This window comes from Miscanthus floridulus, chromosome 16, assembly GCF_019320115.1.
Source record: "Miscanthus floridulus cultivar M001 chromosome 16, ASM1932011v1, whole genome shotgun sequence".
Classification (NCBI taxonomy): domain Eukaryota; kingdom Viridiplantae; phylum Streptophyta; class Magnoliopsida; order Poales; family Poaceae; genus Miscanthus; species Miscanthus floridulus.
In genome coordinates this window covers 48820631-48841310 of record NC_089595.1, presented here as the reverse complement: position 1 = coordinate 48841310, position 20680 = coordinate 48820631, and the positions used below count along the sequence as shown (strand labels likewise).

At 51.8% G+C, this 20680-nt stretch overlaps 1 pseudogene; it reads left to right on the top strand.

Annotated features, from left to right (window-relative positions):
• Positions 1-4017: 4017 nt before the first annotated feature.
• Positions 4018-20583, top strand: LOC136512163 (WPP domain-interacting tail-anchored protein 1-like; annotated as a pseudogene).
• Positions 20584-20680: the final 97 nt, after the last annotated feature.

Sequence of the window (20680 nt, the reverse complement as noted above, 5' to 3'; positions counted from 1 at the left end):
TAATACACCAAAGACATAGGACGTAAGGTATTACGTCGATCAGACGGCCCAAACCTATCTAAATCGCTGTCTCTGTGCCTTGTGTCACCATCTGGTTCCTAATTACGCGTACCTCCATCGATCAATCTACCTTCGTGGGATACCCCTCGAAGGACTGCCGAGCATCTTTTGTTGACACCTAATCATCATGTAAAACAAGTAGTATAGACAACATATATTAACCCTAATCTAAACACTTAACATATATAAAAACTTTAATAATTATAACCAAGGAATAAAAAGGTGATGCATCAAACATCTCTTTTGGACATGAAAAACTTATGGGTGATTCATTTTAACTAAACATAACTACTGCATAAATTTCATAATTTCTGTATAAGAAGATTATTTACTAACAATTGATTAAGATTTAATGGTAATAAAAGCATGTGACACATGATAAATCAATAACTCAGTAAATAAACATTCATTGGACATGGAATTTTTACCAGAGCACACACACATCCATACTAGTTTACCATAAAAATTTCGGTGCATTTGCACTACCCAAACATCCTCTATTAATTATACACATAAAAACTTAAATTATCTATACAACAAAAACCTTATACTAAAGCACAGATATTATATGTCTAATGCACAGATCTAGTCATGTGGAGTATAACAAAACCGGTTTGACATTTTTATGATTTTATATGATTTACTATGAATTATAGAAGTTTCATCTTATTTACACATGAAAGAAAAAGAAAATAGGAAAAGAAAAACACGCTTTGCATCGAGAACCCTAGATTTTCTCCAAATCTATATTTGCCCTTCCACCAAAACTTTGTCTCTAGTACCTTTACAACTGGAACCCTGGCCTTCTTTCTATTTCTCTTCTCACGCCCTTCTTCTTCTTCTTCTTCTTCTTCTTCTTCATGGAACAGAGCAGAGCACGCGCTCAGAGCGACCGATTCCGGTCGGCACGGACTCGTTGGCGGTAGGGAAACGGGTGCTGGGGAGTCTCCATGGCGTAGCAACCGAGGAAGGTCGATCGAGGTGGGGCTGGCCACATGCGCCAATAGCCACGGCGATGGCTACTTCGTTGACTCGGGGCAGCAGGCGGCAGTGGTGCTATGAGGCACGGCGGCCGATGAGGAGGGGTTGTGTGGCATCGGGCGAATACGGCGCACCCGTAGTTGGCACCACCGGCATCGGGGTAGGGCACAGCGGCCTACTCCGCGTGCGTACTGTGCCGCGATAGCCCGAGTAGGGGCCACGGTGGCTCTCGACTAGCGAGCGCGAGCGGGGCACAGAGGGGAGTGAGGAGGAGGTGGTGGTGCACGCAGTGGGGCGCGAAGGAGCTCAGAGGCAGGGGAATAGCGACAGTCGCGGGAGCTCCCCCGGTGGCCATGGCGAGCGACGTGAGCCACAGAGCAGGGAGAAGGCACGAGCGGGAGTACTAGAGGGAGAGGCTGAGAGTGAGCGGGGCGAGCTCGGCGTCCTCAAGAAGCCAGAGGCGGGGTCAGCGCGACATGGGCGGGCGCAGAGGCACAACACGATGAGGACGCCCCCGCTGTGCATGCACATGGCCAGAGCAAGGCATGGGCGATGGTAGTGGCTAAGTGCCCCTCTTGGAAGCAACCTGCAGCATTTGGTCAAGCTGTGGGGCCCACATCTTGTACAAAAAATCTTCTACACGGTTCACTCTCCAACTTTGGTTAAGGGATCATGATCATTAGCCAGACTGATTAGGAGAACATGGAGCGTTAATATTGCAACGTCGATGAACTTCCAACACTAGGAAACTTTCCAATCTCCCGAGGGAAACTGAATCTGATTCAAACTTTGGAGCCTTAACTAATCTATCAAACATGCAAACTAAGCACCAACAAGCACTCCACCACAAAGTTCATAACTTGTACTAAGTTTTTCACACGGACATATTTCAGAGTTTATTAATTAATTATTTATTTATTCGGCCTTTAACAAGCTATCAAGCAATTAACACCGATTATGGTTTTTGACATTTTTAAGCATTTTCTTCATATTTTTCCAACATGAATCCTAAACAACTTTTGTTCACAAACTCATTTAGAGATGTTTAAGCACAAAAGCAAAGTTGGGTGACATCACATATGTTAACTCTATATTAACAAAAGGTGATTCAAACAAAGAAGGCCTTGTCATTTTATGCTCTTTTGATTTCAATCATTATGCCAGCACCACATACGATCCAAATACACTTAGGTTCATGCAAAGCACTTAAGCAACACTATTCATGCACATTTTTATTACTAACAAAAGATTTATCTTTCCCTAAAAAGATTTAAGTTGGCTATAATTTAAAAGAACTTTTACTCCACATTTTTAGTATAACAAACAAGAGATCATTACAGAGCACATGAAACTTACTAATCAAGTTTTATTCTCTTTAACCTATCGCTAATTAGGTATTTAACACCAAGGGTGTTACAAAAATTATTGGGAGGAATAAATGAGACAATGTCCAACAATTTCCAATAATTCACTCCTAAAATATAGAAGATAATTTTACATTAGTAATCCTATACTATTTTTAAATTATTCTAACCACTTTTATATATTCTTTTTCTCTTGTACATTTGCATCAGGAATATTTTTCTACTCTTTATTCTTTTTCATGACCTCCCACCTTGAGATTGGCACATGGATACGCGCGTCTCCCTTCTTTTTTGTTTCAAGCGCGAAAAGATTTGGAGGTGAGATTAAGAACTGTTGGAGATGGATTTTTTCTATTTTTATTAAAAAATCCTAGATTGAGAGACTTTATTAGAAATTATTGGAAATGCTCTTATCGGAGTAAATATTCCAATAGTTTTCTTCTACTTAATGACATGTTGCCTCTGATACCGGGTGTACATCTTTAGTTCATCATGGTATGGGAACGCATCTGGATGGTAAACCTTACTGTTCTAGTTCCACGAAGAATAAATATAAATTAGAAGCAAATGGAATAAACATAAATTAGAGGACTACCTGCAATGCTTTTGTCTAAGAAGGGATAAGGCAAAAGTTTCCAGGCACTGAGTACTTTAGTTTATATATGACATAAATGCTGAACTTTACACTTGAACCGCAAAACCAAAAACTATGGGTCTGTTTGGAACACGGTTTTTTCAAAGGAAAAGTGAAGGAAATCAAAATGGAGGAAAGGAAGATGGTCATAGCGTTTGGAACAAAGGAAACCAGCGAATCCTTTCCTCTGGAACACTGTAGCGACAATGTGATTTCACGGGGAAAAAACATCTGCTCCTGCCTCTGGTTTTTTTATCCTGTGCGGTTATTGTCTGCTGGGTGGAGAAGATTCCTGTGTTATAAATTCCCGTGTTCCAAACAGCCTAAATTTTCTGTTCCTGTGTTTTGAAATCCCGTAGTTTTTCACTTTTCATCATACCTTATTCCTACGCTTTTTTCTATTCCTATGTTTTGGATTCCTTCGTTCCAAACAGGCCCTATTTGAGGGATTTGTACTACTAGAATTCAGCAGCAACACCATCTGTGGTTTCTCCTTGCAAAATAAAAGAATAATAGTTAAACACGATGCCGATGGACATGTATGGTTTAGAGAAAGGGTCTATTACTTTAACATATTACTGTCAAAAGTAGAGAAAAAGTCTAATCTCATCGATAAGGCTCCCTTTGGATTGGAGGAGGTTTTCCTGTTTCCTCCGTTTTTCCGATAAAAATTAACTAATTCCAGTGAATGTGAAATCCCCGCGTTCTGAAGAAGGCCTAAAAAAGAACAACCGTGGGTTACACATCTATTTCCTTCCGTCTCAAATATACAGATGCTGTTTTTATGTAAGCAAGTTGATCAATCAGTTCCAACACAATCTAATTACCAAATTAGAAGAACACTGCTGCAAGAAGGGATGGAGTGCAGCAGAGTGGCGTACATGTTCCTTAATCAGTGACGCGGCAGCGGTGCCAAAAAAAAGGAAAAAAAAAAAGCGGCTGCAACTCTATTCTCCCAACGTTCTTGTTGCGCCGAGGCCCAGCGCGTGGAGGGCTGGACGGTAACGAACGTGCCTAGAACCTGTTGGGAACTGCGAGCGGAAGCGCGGACGTTCGATCCGTCTCCTGAGACCTGACACCTGACTGCTCTCTGGGCTCTGGCGTCGTTCAGGGTGAGGATCCCGTTCACCGACCGGGCGAGCGCCGCCGCCACCCTACGCCAGGTGCCAGGAGTTCGTCGGCGACTCGTACCCATCAGGTATGCCCACCCTTTTCTCTTCCCTTGCTGCTGTCTGAAACCGAGCATTGAAACCCTAACTTGAGCTATTTATATTCGGATCTGATCTAATTACATGTGTATACTATTATGCCTACTAACTTCGATTTTCTTGCTAAATTATCAGGGTGTAGATGTGTACACCCATATCCTTTACTTCTCTATACATCAATTGGCTTCTGTGGGTTGAGCTATAGTCAGTTAAGCTTCAAATTACTACACTGTCTTGGTGGCTTTTAGGTAAGTATTAACAGTATTTAACTTCCTGACTAAATAAAGCTACAAGATTTGACTGCATCTCCATTTTTTTTGTTACTGTTTTTTCATTTAAATCTTGTTACCTTTAGCAACATATCGTTTCTGTTGACCAATGTGCAGGACAGCAGGAGTCACGACAACAATTATGGATTCCATGATCTACAAACATGATGACATGTCCCAAGAAAGAACCCTGCCATTTGGAGATACAGTGAACATGGGAGGAAGCAATGTAGAAATTCTCTCAAGAATAGAGCTCGATATTGCATTTGCCTCCGAGAAATTATTAAATTTGGAGATGCTGGTTATGGAAATAGCTCGTCAGGCTACTGACTTTGAGCCTGCTATGCTTGAAGATGAGTCTATTTCTTCTGAGACTGCAGAAAATGCTTTTGAATTGGACATCTTGTATGGTATTCTTGATGCAGAAGTCAAGGAGCTACATAACTTGATTAGTTCTCTTCAAGCTGATATTAAAAGTATAGAGCATCAGGATTATGAAGAAGAGTCTGGAGGCAAGGTAAAAGCTAGAATGGATGCAGCTAAATTGTCCTTGAAGCAGATGCAAGAGCTAATTGCTGATATTAGGAATGAGTCTACAAAGTTTGAGAAAGTCATTGTGTTTTCCCACGATAAGGAAGGTAAATAATCACTTCTCCATAGATTATGTACTGATTACATTTGTCCTTCCCTAACTGCATGTGTACAGGGACCATTGAAGCTGTTGGATATGATAATGGCCATCTGTCATATCAAACTGGTACGCAGACAGAAGATCAACACAGAAATGTTTTACATATGTTAGAAAAATCCATAGCAAGTGAGCTAGATCTTGAAAAGAAGCTATCTGATTCTATATCTGTCATAGAAGACCTCAGGCTGAAGCTCCATCATCAGGAAGAGGAAATATATTTCCTCGAGGAATCAACTGAAACAGTTTCAGGTAGAATGTTTGAAGCAGAAAATGCTTCAGATCTACTTTTTGGAACTTCAAAGGAACTTATAAATAGGCTTAATAACATGCAGTTTCATGTAAGTGCGCTAAAATGTACAGAAGATGATCTCAAGTCAAAACTAGAACAAAGCTTGACAAAGTTGTCTTTTCTGGAAAATAGCCCAGACAAGGTGGAAAAAGAGAGTGACAAAGTTGAAGCTGGATCACCATCATTACAGGATAAAATGCAGGAGTTAGAAAAACAGTTGAACGAATCCAATTTCCAACTCCAATTGTCACTAGCTTCAGCAGAAACAAGGCAGGAGGAGCAAAATTCATTGCAATCTGAGCTGAGCACAATGGAAAATACAATTAAGAATATCAAAGTTGATGTTTCACGAGCAGAAAGCAGAGCACAAAATGCAGAAATAAGGTGTATGCAGCTAACTGTAGCTAATATAGAGCTTAATGGGGAACTAGATGCCCTTAAAAGCGAGAAGTCAGATAAGGCCAATCTTTTGGAGAAGAAACTTACAGAGTCAAATACCCAATTAGAGCATGCAAAGGCAGCAGTTGATGCCATTGTTGAACAGCAGGGTATGCTGAAATGTACAATGTCTGATATGGAACATATTATCGAAGATCTGAAGGGCAAAGTTTCAAAAGCTGAAACCAGAGCTGAGAGTGCTGAATCAAAGTGCACACGGTTAACAGACACAAATTTAGAACTTAGTGAAGAGCTAGCATTTCTAAGAGGTCGAGTAGAAAGTCTAGAGAACTCGTTACGTGAAGCCAACCATGCGAAGGTGTCCACTGCCAAGGACATTGGTGTGAGAACTAAAATTATTACTGATTTGGTCAGAAAATTGGCACTGGAAAGAGAACGACTTCATCTTCAGGTATATGCACACACGTATTTCCAGGAAAAAAATTACAGTTGTCAATTTTAATTCTTGTTTCTATATACACACCTATATATTGTGTTACTATTGTTTAGAATCCAAAATAAGTGTACATGATTCGAAATAATTCTTGTGCTGAAGCATTTAACTTCTGTGTGCTGGATGTTGTATGGATTTTATCTTGTGGATTCCTAATTCAGAGGCTGGTCTCTGGCGGATGTAGAAACAATAGGTTCAGTAGGAAGGCAAGATGTTTTTCAGAACTGCATTTGGTAGGCTATGCCATATTTGGACAGGTCTGTGAATATCTGTAGGAGTGTTTGATTCTCTTAGTAGCACTTAGCCAATGATATGGGTTCAAGATAAGATTATAGATTACACTAGTGTGACTTGGACATTGGTTGGTAAATGCTGTCCAAGCTGCTGCATGTAAACAACACATGATCTCGAAATTATCAATTTAGTATCACTTCATAAACATTTTGCTGGAGAATCATCAGATGTGGGCTAGTAATGTTATTGTATACCGTGTTTTGAGGGACACTACTTTTGAACACAAGTTTCTGAGTTTATGTTTTACATTAATTTACTTTAGTTAACACATAGAAAAAAACTATATTCTGCCAGGTGTCATAAGCAACATTTATTCAAGTGGTTAAATTGAAAAGTTAACTTTCTAGCAATAGTGTTATGGTGGGCCGGACCTATCAGAGGAAGAAGCGCAGCAGTGGCTAGAAGGCGCGCGCGGCGAGCGGAGACAAGCTAGGCGCCATCACCGCGGCGCGCTGGACGCGGTCACCGCGGGACTTGGCGCCATCTTTTCAGCATCGATTTACTTGCGTTGTTAGATCATTTTGGTTTGTTAGATCACTTAAGCATTTTCAGGAGTTTGTTAGCAGTGTGTTGAATTTGCTTATAAGGCTAAACATTTGGTTAATGAAAAAGGCAGCCAGAGATTAGAGTTATCTCTCTTGCTCCCTGGCGCCCCCAGCTCTCGTGTCTCACGTTCCATTGCCCTAGCAACCGGCGATGAGCACGGCGCCGCCGACTTGCCGCCGGGCGTTCAAACCACGTCCACCCATCTCTCACTCATACTCTCTGCGCAGTAGGATAGGTTCCAACAATCTGGTATCAGCCATGTCTGGTCTTGGATCGTCGTCCGCCTCCGTCGTGTCCACCACCGCCGCCGCCACCACCACTTCGCCTCTCGTCATTCCATCTGCCGCCGTGGTCACCAGCTCCGCTGTCGTTCCCAGCGCGCCACCGCACTTTTCGCAGCCACAGCTCACCGCGATCCCCACCGACGCCCTCAATGTGCTCACCGCCGCCATCTACGGGATGCAGCGCCAGATGGGGGACCTCACCACGCGCATGGCCGCTCTTGTGGGATGTGGATCATGATGGGATAAGTCTCTGTGGTCTTTGTGGGGCTGCAACAGCATGGTGGTCTTGCTGCCCAGCATCCTTGACTGGAGGACAGCAGGGACTGGAGGACAGCAACATCTTGACTGGACAGCATCTTAGGACAGCATCTTAGAGGCATCTTAGGACAGCATCTTAGAGGCATCGTAAGACAGCATCTTAGAGGACAGTATATTAGCATCTTAGGCTAGCATCTTAGCATATGCTTGGCTGGCTAGCAGCCTATAAATATGTATGTATCCCCAACCCCTCAGGTTGGTATGGCATTGAGAAATAAACCAGAAAATTGTCTTAACTCCTAGTGTCATCCTCTCTCTATGAGAGTAAGAATTCTGCTACTACCATGAGTGAGAATTCAACGACTAACAACTGGTATCAGAGCCGTACTATCCTGTAGCATGAGTATCTCCTGCTCATCTCCTTTCCTAGCCACACAACAGCCCCAGCTGCGAGCAGCAGCAGCTCCGGCCGCTCCTGCTCACTCCTCCACCTCTGCGCAGACGAGGAGCAGCAGCTCGTCTGAAGCAGCCCTTTCCCCACGCAGCAGCCCCCCGGTAGCGCGTCATGTCCGCATGGCAGTCTCAGCGCTCGGTCGCCTCGAGCACGCGGCGTTGGCAGGAGGCCGAACTTGCCGCGGCAGAGGAACACGAGCGAGCGGCGGCAGAGACCGCTGCGGCAACGGCAAGGGCGTCGAGGCTGGCAGCGGCGAAGCTGGCAGCAGCCAGAGCGGAGGCGGAAGCAGCGGCGGCGGCAGATGCAGCGCGTGCGGCGGCAGCGGAGGTCGAGGCTCTGCGCGGCAGCATCGGCAACTCCATTTCCACTGACGATACTGCCGACGCGGACCTCGAGCTATTAGAGAGGGAGGCAGCGCGAGCGCGGGCGGCGCAGTGGGCAGCCGCGCACGCCCACGAGCGTGGCGGTAGCCCAGACAGGCGCGGACGCGCTGGCGGCGCTCCTAGAGGAGGCGCGCACGGCGGTGGCGCTTCTAGGGCAGCCGTGCACTCTCACGAGCGTGGCGGCAGCTCAGACAGGCGCGGACGCGCTGGCGGTGCTCCTGGAGGAGGCGCGCACGGCGGTGGCGCTCCTGGAGGAGCCGCGCACGCCCACGAGCGCGGCGGCAGCCCAGACAGGCGCGGACGCGCCGGCGGCGCTCCTAGAGGAGGCGCGCACGGCAACAGTGGCGGACGGGTCGATGGAGAGTGCGGCCTTCACAGGCAGCGTGGCTCTCTCACCGGATCGGTACCGACGGGTTGATGGAGAGCGCGGCCTTCATAGGCAGCGTAGCTCTCTCCCCGGATCGGTACCGTGGTTACCACGGGCTCCAGGCTGTTGTTAGGGACGTCGGTCCCGGCAGTGGGTGGCCTATCCTCACCAAGACCAACTACGTCGAGTGGGCTGCGGTGATGAGGGTAAAGCTCCAGGTGCGGCACATGTGGGAGGCAGTCCGATACGGCGACGTCGACTACGACCTAGATCGACGGGCGCTGGATGCCCTCATCGTTGCAATCCCGTCCGAGATGCAGTTCTCGCTTAGCAACAAGCGGACTGTCAAGGAGGCTTGGGACGCCATCGCTGCGGCACGCATCGGCAGCGACCGCACCCGCAAGTCCACACTGCAGGCACTTCGGAAGGAGTGGGAGAACCTGGCCTTCAAGCCAGGTGAGGACATTGATGACTTTGCTCTCCGTCTCAACACTATGTTGCAGAAGATGGTGCAGTTCGGCGATGACACCTACGGCGAGGAGAGCTGTCGAAAAGCTCTTCCACTGCGTCACCGAGAAGTACAAGCAGATGGCTCGCTCGATCGAGTCTCTGCTGGATCTCTCCACGATGTCGATCGAGGAGGCGATAGGTCGCCTCAAGGTCGTCGACAGCGATGAGCCACAATCCCTCTCGGGGCCCATCACCACTGGCGGGAAGCTCCTTCTCACTCGGGAGCAGTGGCTTGACAGCCAAGGTGACCGGAAGAAGGGGGAGCCTTCTTCCGCGACAGGCGGCCGCAAGCGTGGCAAGCCACGCAAGGCGCGCAGAGACGCCCAGGCCGGGGCGCGAGGACGTGCCGAGGGTGATGCCCGTGGAGGCGCCCATGGTGGCACCGCCGGCACGAGACGAAGCCTGCCGCAACTGCGGCTAGCTTGGCCATTGGGCCAAGGACTCCCGACAGCCACGACGCGGCCAGGCCCACGTCGCACAGGCGGAGGAGGAGCCGGCTGTGTTCATGGCACATGCAAGCATCGAGCTACCTCCAGCGGCACCGGCCGCAGCGGCTCTCCTCCACCTTGACGAGCCAAAATCACACGCCCTCGGCGACAGCTCCGGCAACGACAAGACTGACGGGTGGTGCCTCGACAATGGCGCCACCCATCACATGACCGGTCGACGGGAGTTCTTCACCGAGCTTGACTCTAGCGTTCGAGGCTCCGTCAAGTTTGGGGATGCCTCCGGCGTGGAGATCAAGAGCGTCAGCTCCGTCATTTTCACCGCCGTGTCTGGTGAGCACAGGCTGCTCACCGGAGTCTATTACATCCCCGCGTTGAGGAACTCCATCATCAGCTTGGGACAGCTGGATGAGTACGGTTCGCGCGTGGTGGTTGAGGACGGAGTCATGAGAATTTGGGATCGTCGTGGTCGCCTTCTTGCCAAGGTATCCAGAAGCGCAAATCGACTCTACGTCCTTAACGTGCAGGTGGCACAACCCCTCTGTCTCGCTGCTCGTCGGGACGACGAGGCGTGGCAGTGGCACGAGCGTTTCGGGCACCTTCACTTTGAGGCCCTGAAGCGGCTCAGTGCCACGGAGATGGTGCGAGGCCTGCCGTGCCTCGACCATGTGGAGCAGCTCTGCGACGTCTGCGTGTTGACGAAGCAGAGGCGACTCCCCTTTCCTTAGTGGGCGAGCTTTCGAGCCAAGGAGAGGCTCGAGCTTGTGCACGGGGACTTGTGTGGCCCGGTGACACCGGCCACACCGGGAGGACGACGCTACTTCCTGCTGCTCGTCGACGACCTCTCCCGCTACATGTGGGTGATGGTCCTCGGCAGCAAGGGAGAGGCTGCGGACGCCATCAGGCGCGCGCAGGCTGCTGCGGAGGCGGAGTGCGGCCGCAAGCTGCGTGTGCTGCGCACCGACAACGGCGGCGAATTTACGGTGGCTGAATTGGCGTCGTACTGCGCTGACGAGGGCATTCAGCGACACTACTCCGTGCCGTACAACCCGCAGCAGAACGACGTCGTCGAGCAGCGCAACTAGACGGTTGTGGGGATGGCTTGGGCCCTCCTCAAGCAGAGGGGGATGCCGGCTGTCTTCTGGGGAGAGGCGGTGGTGACGGCCGTCTACATCCTCAACCGCTCACCTACCAAGGCGCTCGACGGCAGGACGCCGTATGAGGTTTGGCATGGGCGCAAGCCGGCGGTCTCCCACTTGCGGGTCTTCGGCTGCCTCGCGTTCGCCAAGGAGCTTGGCCACATCAGCAAGCTCGACGACAGGAGCACTCCGGGAGTGTTCATCGGCTACACGGAGGGCTCGAAGGCCTACCGCATCCTTGACCCGAAGACACAGTGTGTGCGCACGGCGCGCGACGTTGTGTTCGACGAAGGGCGAGGATGGGCGTGGGACAAGGCGGTGGATGACGGCTCGGCTCCGACGTACGACGACTTCACTGTCGAGTACGTCCACTTCGAGGGAGCTGGGGGAGTAGGCAGCTCTTCTTCGGCGAGCGCGTCTACCCCAGTCCCCGAGCCTCCACCGACCCCGGCGCCTGCTACTCCGACAGCACCACGCTCTCCAGCCAGGACCTCTGCGATGAGTTCTTCGCCGGCTCCACCACAGCCGGCAACGCCACGCACTCCAGCACCGACAGGCACCACTCCGGGCACGTCTACTCCACCACCAGCTCGTGTCGAGCACAGCTCGGTTGAGCTTGCTACTCCGCTCTCTCACGACGAGGAGCGCGTCGATGCGTACCACGACGGCGAGCCGTTGCGGTACCGTACGATGGAGAACCTTCTCGGCGACCAGCCAGTGCCGGGACCGGTGCCTCACAACCTGGAGGCGCAGTTGCACCTTGCATGTGACGACGGCGAGCCTCGGTCGTTTGCAGAGGCCGAGAGACACGCGGCATGGCGCGCCGCGATGCAGTTGGAGATGGATGCGGTTGAGAAGAACCGCACCTGGGAGCTTGCTGACCTTCCCCGTGGTCACCGCGCGATCACCCTTAAGTGGGTGTACAAGCTGAAGAGGGATGAAGCCGGTGCCATCGTCAAGCACAAGGCTCGCTTGGTGGCACGAGGTTTCGTGTAGCAGGAGGGGGTCGACTTCGACGACGCCTTTGCTCCCGTGGCACGGATGGAGTCCGTGCGACTCCTTGTGCTAGCTGCCCAGGAAGGCTGGCGTGTTCATCACATGGACGTCAAGTCGGCGTTCCTTAACGGCGACTTGAAGGAGGTCTATGTGCACCAGCCGCCGGGATTTGCGATCCCCGGCAAGGAGGGCAAGGTGCTCCGCCTGCGCAAGGCCCTCTATGGCTTGCGGCAGGCACCGAGGGCGTGGAATGCCAAGCTGGATTCCACGCTAAAGGGAATGGGCTTCGCGCAAAGCCCGCACGAGGCGGCCATCTACCGACGGGGCAGTGGAGGAAATGCTCTGCTGGTGGGTGTCTACGTCGATGACTTGGTGATCACCGGCACCAAGGATGCGGAGGTGGCGGCATTCAAGGAAGAGATGAAGGCCACCTTCCAGATGAGTGACTTGGGGCCTCTCTCCTTCTACTTGGGAATCGAGGTGCACCAGGATAACTCTGGGATCACGCTTCGACAGACCCCCTACGCCAAGCGCGTCGTTGAGCTAGCTGGGCTCACCGACTGCAACCCAGCTCTCACTCCGATGGAGGAGAGGCTGAAGCTGAGACGCGACAGCACGACGGAGGAGGTGGACGCTACGCAGTACCGGTGTCTTGTGGGGAGCCTTCGCTACCTCGCCCACACACGGTCGAACTTGGCATTCTCCGTCGGCTACGTTAGTTGGTTCATGCAGCGACCGACAACGGAGCACCAGCAGGCTGTGAAGAAGATCATCCGCTACGTTGCGGGGACTCTCGACCACGGCCTCTACTACCCTAGGTGCCCTGGGGCGGCACACTTCGTCGGGTACAGCGACAGCGACCACGCCGGTGACATCGACATCAGCAAAAGCACGAGCGGGATCCTCTTCTTCCTCGGCAAGTGCCTCGTTAGCTGGCAGTCGGTCAAGCAGCAGGTGGTGGCCCTGTCCAGCTGCGAGGCCGAGTACATAGCGGCCTCCACCGCTTCGACTTAGGCGCTCTGGCTCGCTCGATTGCTTGCTGATCTCCTCGGCAGAGACACTAGAGCGGTGGAGCTTAGGGTGGACAGCAAGTCCGCTCTGGCCCTGGCAAAGAACCCCGTCTTCCATGAACGTAGCATGCACATCCGGGTGAGGCACCACTTCATCCGAGGCTGTTTGGAGGAAGGGAGTATCAAGGCGAGCTACATCAACACCAAGGACCAGCTTGCGGACCTGCTCACCAAGCCCCTTGGGAGAATCAAGTTCCTTGAGCTCTGCTCCAGGACCGGGATGGTTCAACTTTCCCACAAGACGACGCAGAAGACTTAGGGGGAGAATGATGTGATAAGTCTCTGTGGTATTTGTGGGGCTGCAGCAGTCTTTGTGGGGCTGCAACAGCATGGTGGTCTTGCTGCCTAGCATCCTTGACTGGAGGACAGCAGGGACTGGAGGATAGCAGCATCTTGACTGGACAGTATCTTAGAGGCATCTTAGGACAACATCTTAGAGGACAACATATTAGCATCTTAGATTAGTATCTTAGCATATGCTTAGCTGGCTAGCAGTCTATAAATATGTATCCCCAACCCCTCAAGTTGGCATGGCATTAAGAAATAAACCAGAAAATTGTCCCAACTCCTAGTGTCATCCTCTCTCGATGAGAGTAAGAATTCTGCTACTACCAAGAGTGAGAATTCAGCGACTAACAGGTCCCACGGCCTCCGCACCGGCCGTCTTGCCGTATGGTCTCCTGGGCTACGGTGGTATTCCCCAGCTACCGGCGTCGGGCCTAGTCCTCTCGGAGTTGTCCTCCGCACCACCGTTGGCACCCTCTCTTCCCGCCGCCGCTCCGTCCCTCCCAGCCTCCGTGGCCGTGTCCACCCAGTCGGCGCCGCCATCGCTGGGCGTTCCCATCACACACATCAACTTCCCCCACTCGCCATCCCCTATTCCTTCCTTCTCCTCCATCATGCAGGCGCCACTGCCGTCAGCCCCCATGCACATGCCACACCCGCTTCCACACGTCCCTCCGGAGCCGGAGCCCGCGGTGGTACCACGATATCACAAGTTGTCCTTCCCTATCTATGATGTCAAGGACGACCTGCTGGGCTGGTTCAACAGATGCGACCGGTTCTTCCGCGCCCAGCGCACTCTCGACGGCGACAAGGTGTGGCTTGCCTCGTTCCATCTCACTGGTACCGCCCAACAATGGTACTATGTCTTGGAGCGCGACGCCGGCGAGCCTGCCTGGGAAGAGTTCAAGCGCTTATGCCATCAGCGTTTCGGGCCGCCCCTCCGCACCAACCACTTAGCCGAGCTGGCTCGTCTGCTACTCCCGGCCAACGTCGCCGCCTATCAGGAGGCTTTCCAAGCCTGCATGGCGCACGCCGTCCGACTCACGCCGCACCAGCAGGCTCAGCTCTTCACTGGGGGTGTCCCGGAGCACATCCGCATCGATGTGGAGTTGCATGACCCTCAAGACCTGCAGCGCGCCATGAGCCTGGCACGTGCCTAGGAGCGCCGCAACGTTGCTCCGGCTCTGGCCCTGCCGGCTCCCCCACGGCCTCATCGTCGTGCCCCGGCTGCCATTACCGCTCCACCACCGGCCGCAGGGGCCACTAAAGCACAATTGGCGTCACCCTCAGCTCCCCCTCGACCGTTCAAGCGTCTGACTCCTGCCGAGATGGCCGATCGCCGCAAGCTCGGCCTGTGCTACAACTGCGACGAACCTTACGTCTGCGGCCACAAATGCCCCCACCTCTTTTACCTCGAGGTCTCGGATTATATCGTTGAAGTGTTCGAGGAAGACGCACCCGCCGACGCCGCGACGGCTCCCACTGCCGAGCCCGCGGCCTTTGACCCTGAGACACCGATGATCTCACTCTTGGCGATCACGGGGATTCGCACCGAGGACACGATGCAGCTGCGCATACAGGTGGGCGCGCAGGAGTTCACGACCCTCCTCGATTCGGGCTCGACGCACAATTTCATCAGCTCCACGGCGGCGCACCGGGCTGGGCTCCAGTTCCATGACAGCTGCAGCGCCCATGTCGTGGTGGCTAATGGCGACCGTGTGGCGTGCCGTGGCCTTGCCTGCGACGTCGCCATCCACATCGGCGAGGAGCACTTTACGCTAGACTGCTACTCGATCCGCACACTGGGGCCAATCCTTTGGGACTTTGATGATCTCTGTATGGCATTTTGGCACCATGGCTGCCGCGTGCTCTGGAAGGGCATCAGTTCTACCCACACGAACATCCCGTCGACAGGGCGCCTGCACGCCACCCGCGGTACTGAGCCGGCGCTACTGGAGTGGCTCCTCGACTCCTACGATGATGTGTTCACTGCTCCAACGGGCCTGCCTCCGGCGCGGCCTTGTGATCATCGCATTCACCTCAAACCGGCTGCAGAGCCCGTTGCCATTCGCCCCTACAGATACCCCCAGCTCCAAAAGGACGAGTTGGAGGCGCAGTGTGAAGCTATGCTCCAGCAGGGCATTATCCGACCCAGCACGTCGCCATTCTCGGCGCCGGTGCTGCTAGTCAAGAAACAAGACGCCTCATGGCGGTTCTGCGTCGACTACAGGGCTCTCAACTCGGCCACGGTCAAGGACAAGTTTCCTATTCCCGTCGTCGAGGAACTCTTGGATGAGCTCCACGGCGCAAGATTCTTCATGAAGCTCGATCTCCGGTTGGGGTACCACCAGGTCCACGTCCATCCTGAAGACGTGGCCAAGACGGCGTTCCGCACTCACCATGGCCATTTCAAGTTTTTGGTCATGCCCTTCAGGCTGTCCAATGCGCCGTCAACATTCCAGGCGCTGATGAACTTCGTCCTCAAGCCGTTCCTCCGCCGGTGTGTCCTCGTCTTCTTCGACGATATCCTCATTTACAGCTCTTCCTGGACCGAGCACCTTCAGCACCTGCGTGTCGTCCTCAACGTCCTGCGCGAGCACCGGCTGCACATCAAGCGCTCCAAGTGCGCCTTCGCCACCACCTCGGTCCATTACTTGGGCCACGTGATCTCGGCAGCGGGCGTCGCCATGGATGAGGACAAGGCGGAGGCCGTGTAGTCCTGGCCGCAGCCGCGTTCCGCCCGTGGCCTGCATGGGTTCCTCGGCTTGGCAGGGTATTACCGGCGCTTCATTCAAGATTTTGGCACCATTGCAGCGCCGTTGACACACCTCCTTAGGAACGAGGGATTCCAGTGGACTGAGGCCACCACCACAGCGTTTGCCGCCCTCAAGAGCGCCCTGTCCACGGCTCCAGTCCTGTACCTGCCCGACTTCAGCAATGAGTTCGTGGTGGATTGTGACGCCTCGGGCTCTGGCTTCGGCGCCATCCGTCATCAAGGCGCTAGTCCACTTGCCTTCTTCAGCAAGCCGTTCGCCGCCCGTCATCTCAAGGTCACCGCGTACGAGCGCGAGCTCATCGGGCTCGTCCAAGCCGTCTACCATTGGCGCCACTACCTCTAGGGTCGTGCTTTCGTCGTGTGCACCGATCATTACTCGCTGAAGTTCATGTTGGATCAGCGGCTATCCACGAACCCGTAGCACCAATGGATTAGCAAATTATTTGGTTTTGATTTCAGGGTGGAGTATTGGCCTGGTCGGCTCAACACGGTTGCGGACGCTCTGTCGCGCCGTGACGGTGACGACCCACTCTTATCCTCGCTCTCAGTGCCCACCTTCAAGCTCTTCGATGACCTCTGCCATGAGCTGGCTGCCTTCGACAAACTGCGGGAGCGCCGTGGCCGCGGGTGACCACGGTGACTCGTGGCGCGTCAAAGACGGCCTCATCCTCCACGACGGACGGGTGTTCGTTACGAGCACCTCGGCGGTCCTCCCCGACGTCCTCCAGCTCGCCCACATGGTGGGCCACGAAGGAGTCTAGAAGACGCTCCAACGTCTCCGCACTGACTTCTTCCTCGAGCACGACCGGCGCACCGTCCGCGACTACGTCCTCTCGTGCACCACTTGCCAGCGGAACAAGGCCGAGCCGCTACACCCCGCCAGCCTCCTTCAGCCGCTGTCGGTGCCCTCCCGTGTCTGGTCCGCTATCTCCATGGACTTTGTCGAGGCGCTCCCCAAGGTACATGGAAAGAGCATCATCCTCACGGTGGTTGATAGGTTCTCAAAGTACACCCACTTCATCCCGCTGGGCCACCCGTACACGGCGTCCTCCGTCGCCCGTGCCTTCTTCCACGACATCGTCCGCTTGCACGGCTTCCCCGACTCGATCATCAGCGACCGCGACCCCGTGTTCACCGGGCATGTTTGGCGCGGCCTCATCCGGTGGGCCGGCGTCCAGCTGCGGATGAGCACGGCCTTCCATCCGCAAACCGACGGCTAGTCCGAGGCGGTGAACAAGACGATCGCCATGTACCTCCGGTGCATCACCGGTGACCGCCCACATGACTGGCTGACTGGCTCCCATGGGCGGAGTATTGTTACAACACCTCATTTCACTTGGCTCTCCGCACTACGCCGTTCACGGTGGTCTACGGTCGAGCGCCGCGGCCCTGCTACCCTATGAGCCGGATAGCGCTCACACCGACACCGTCGACGCCATGCTGGCCAACCGCGACGAGTTCGTCACTGAGGTACGCGCCCGTTTGCTCCAGGCGCAGGAGTACGCTCGCCGACACTACGACGCGCATCATAGACCTCTGGAGTTCACCGTCGGGGACTGGGTATGGCTGCGTCTGCTGCATTGGCCTACTCAGTCTCTGGTTCCCGGCGCCCGTGGCAAGCTCGGCCCCAAGTATGCCGGGCCGTACCAAGTGCTGGAACGCGTGGGCACGGTGGCCTACCGTCTGCAGCTGCCCGAAGGTGATCGTATCCACGATGTGTTTCATGTGGGTGTGCTGAAACCATTCCGTGGCACTCCTCCGACATCCGTTCCGGCACTTCCTCCGCTCCAACATGGGCGACCTCTTCAGCAACCGGAGCGTGTGCTGCGTTCCAGCCTGCGTTGCGGCGCTTGGCACATCCTAGTCCAGTGGGCAAACATGCCGGCGTCTAAGGCCACTTGGGAGCCGGTCGATGCTTTCCACGCCGCGCATCCCTCCTTCCAGCTCGTCCTCAAGGACGAGCTGTTTCCCGAGGGGGGGAGAGATGTTATGGTGGGCCATACCTATCAGAGGAAGAAGCGCAGCAGTGGCTAGAAGGCGCGCGCGGCGAGCGGAGACGAGCTGGGCGCGATCACCGCAGGACTTGGTGCCATCTTTTCAGGATCGGTTTAGTTGGGTTGTTAGATCATTTTGGTTTGTTAGATCACTTGAGCATTTTCAGGAGTTTGTTAGCAGTGTGTTGAATTTGCCTATAAGGCTAAACATTTGGTTAATGAAAAAGGCAGCCAGAGATTAGAGTTATCTCTCTTGCTCCCTGGTGCCCCTAGCTCTCGTGTCTCACGTTCCACTGCCCTAGCAACCGGCGCCGAGCACGGCGCCGCCGACTCGCTGCCGGGCGTTCAAACCCCGTCCACCCATCTCTCGCTCATACTCTCTGCGCAGTAGGATAGGTTCCAACAAATAGTGTGCCAGTTCTCCATATTCTATTGAATGTGTTCTATTGTATAATTTGTTATGAACTTATGATACATTAAGCACCATATGCCAATACTGTTTTTCGGACATAACTATTTGAAATAAGTTTTGTGATCAAGATTGAATCCATGAGTATGTATTTTGAAACTATTTTGTGTGATTATTCGAATCTTATATTATTGTTGGGGTAATATACTGTTTTGGCTCTTCCTGATGGTTGCAGGTTGCTACGTTAACAAAGAAGAACAAGATGTTGGTTAAAAAATGTAAAGAGGATATTAATGGTAGCATACAAATGAGCAAAAAGGCTACTTCCAATCGCACTGAATTTCAGTCAACTAAAAAAGCTGAGGAAATATGTCCAGATTCTTTGCCATCACAAACTGTGGTAACATCTTGTCATATGACGCAGTACCTCCTTCCAAGTAGAATACAAGAGATCATAAAGTGTTGTAACCGTAGTCGTTGGATTGTCAAATTATTTCCATATACCATTGATTGATTTGGTTTGGCCTGGGCTTTGCTTGAGTTTGAGTATAGCTCAAGCAGAGTTGGGCTTTGGCTAACTAGATTATGCTCCCTTAGTACTTTGTCTAGACAAAACTACACAGTTACTTGCAAAATGCTGGTATTTAAATTTATTTCTACCCTTGCTGAAGTATTGGTTTAAATATATACTTACTGCATGTATGAAAATTTGGCTTATGCTGCTGCTTATGCTGATTTGTTGTGAGAGGAAAACACTCGTTCGCTGAAAAGTACTGCTGAAGTAGTGTTGCATAACAGGGCGCAAAAGTTCTTTAACAGTTACTTTGTCGCCAACCAACACATAGGTTTGCTGAACTTTTTCAGTCATATTTTTTTTTTCAAACGCACGAATCACTGTAGTTCAACAACCTTTTCTTTTTCTTTTTGAGACCTCAGCCACTGCAGTCAGAGTGGTTAATTGTTTTAATTTGTCTACATACACTTGCATGCTTGTTGCCCCATCCATCAGATTTTCTAATGTAAAAACATTAAACATATTCAGGAAAGAGATACTTGTGACTGAGTTTATATGTAGATAACACACGTGCATCTTGGATCCCTGTTGCTAAGAAACTCTTTGCACATTTGAATTCGTTGCATGTGCTTCTGCACTTAGCCGGATTTCGGAATTATATAAACTCTTCGCACATTTGAACACAACTTTTTTACATGTGTATGTAGGTGCAGAAACCATCAGATCCTATTGATAATGATGAAGTTAAGACTCAGTCCATCACAGGATGTTTCCACTTCCGAGGATGATTCCACATTGGATGACATTCATGAAACAGTGCGCACCTTAGAGCCATCACCACTAAACCGGAAATATACTTTTGTGGTATATCTAGTGTTGTTGGCTGCTGTCGTAGTATTCTTGTTACATGAAGATGGCAGCCCTGCATGATAGTCTAATTTTGCTGATGCGGTCAACACTATCACCTAAACATTTAGGTCGTCCGTGTACTACTATTTAGTATTTACATACCATCTTTGCTCCCACTTTGTCCATCAGTTGAGCAATTTTGTGTATTGTATTGTAGATTTGTGCCAGAAGGGCAGGCCTGGTGCAGTGGTGAGAGCTGTCTCACTGAGTCACTATGTCGTGGGTTCAAAGCAGCCTCTCCGTAGGTTTTGCGGCGGAAAGACTTGTCTCGGTTTATCCCTTTCGTAGACCCTACTCATGTGGGAGCCTCCGGCACTGGTCTGTCTCCTTTTTTTTATTGTAGATTTGTGCTAAACTGCTCGTGCCTTCAACTTCGACCTGAGTTTCTGTGATGATGCTAATCACTGTCATTTTTACTGTTTCTTTGTGGAGGAAATACTGTCAGATCACGAGAAATATGTTGTAACTGTTTACTCGTCAGAGTGAAAGAATATGCATCAGTCACTCTCCTTGTGGACTATTTACTGTTAGTACTAATGGAATTTACTGGAACAGTGTTGTTGATTATTTTCAATGCCCCAAATTTATGCTATCAAAATTCAAGCACGCCCTATATTCCATTGTAGAAGGCATTTTCGTTGTCCCAATTGAATCACAC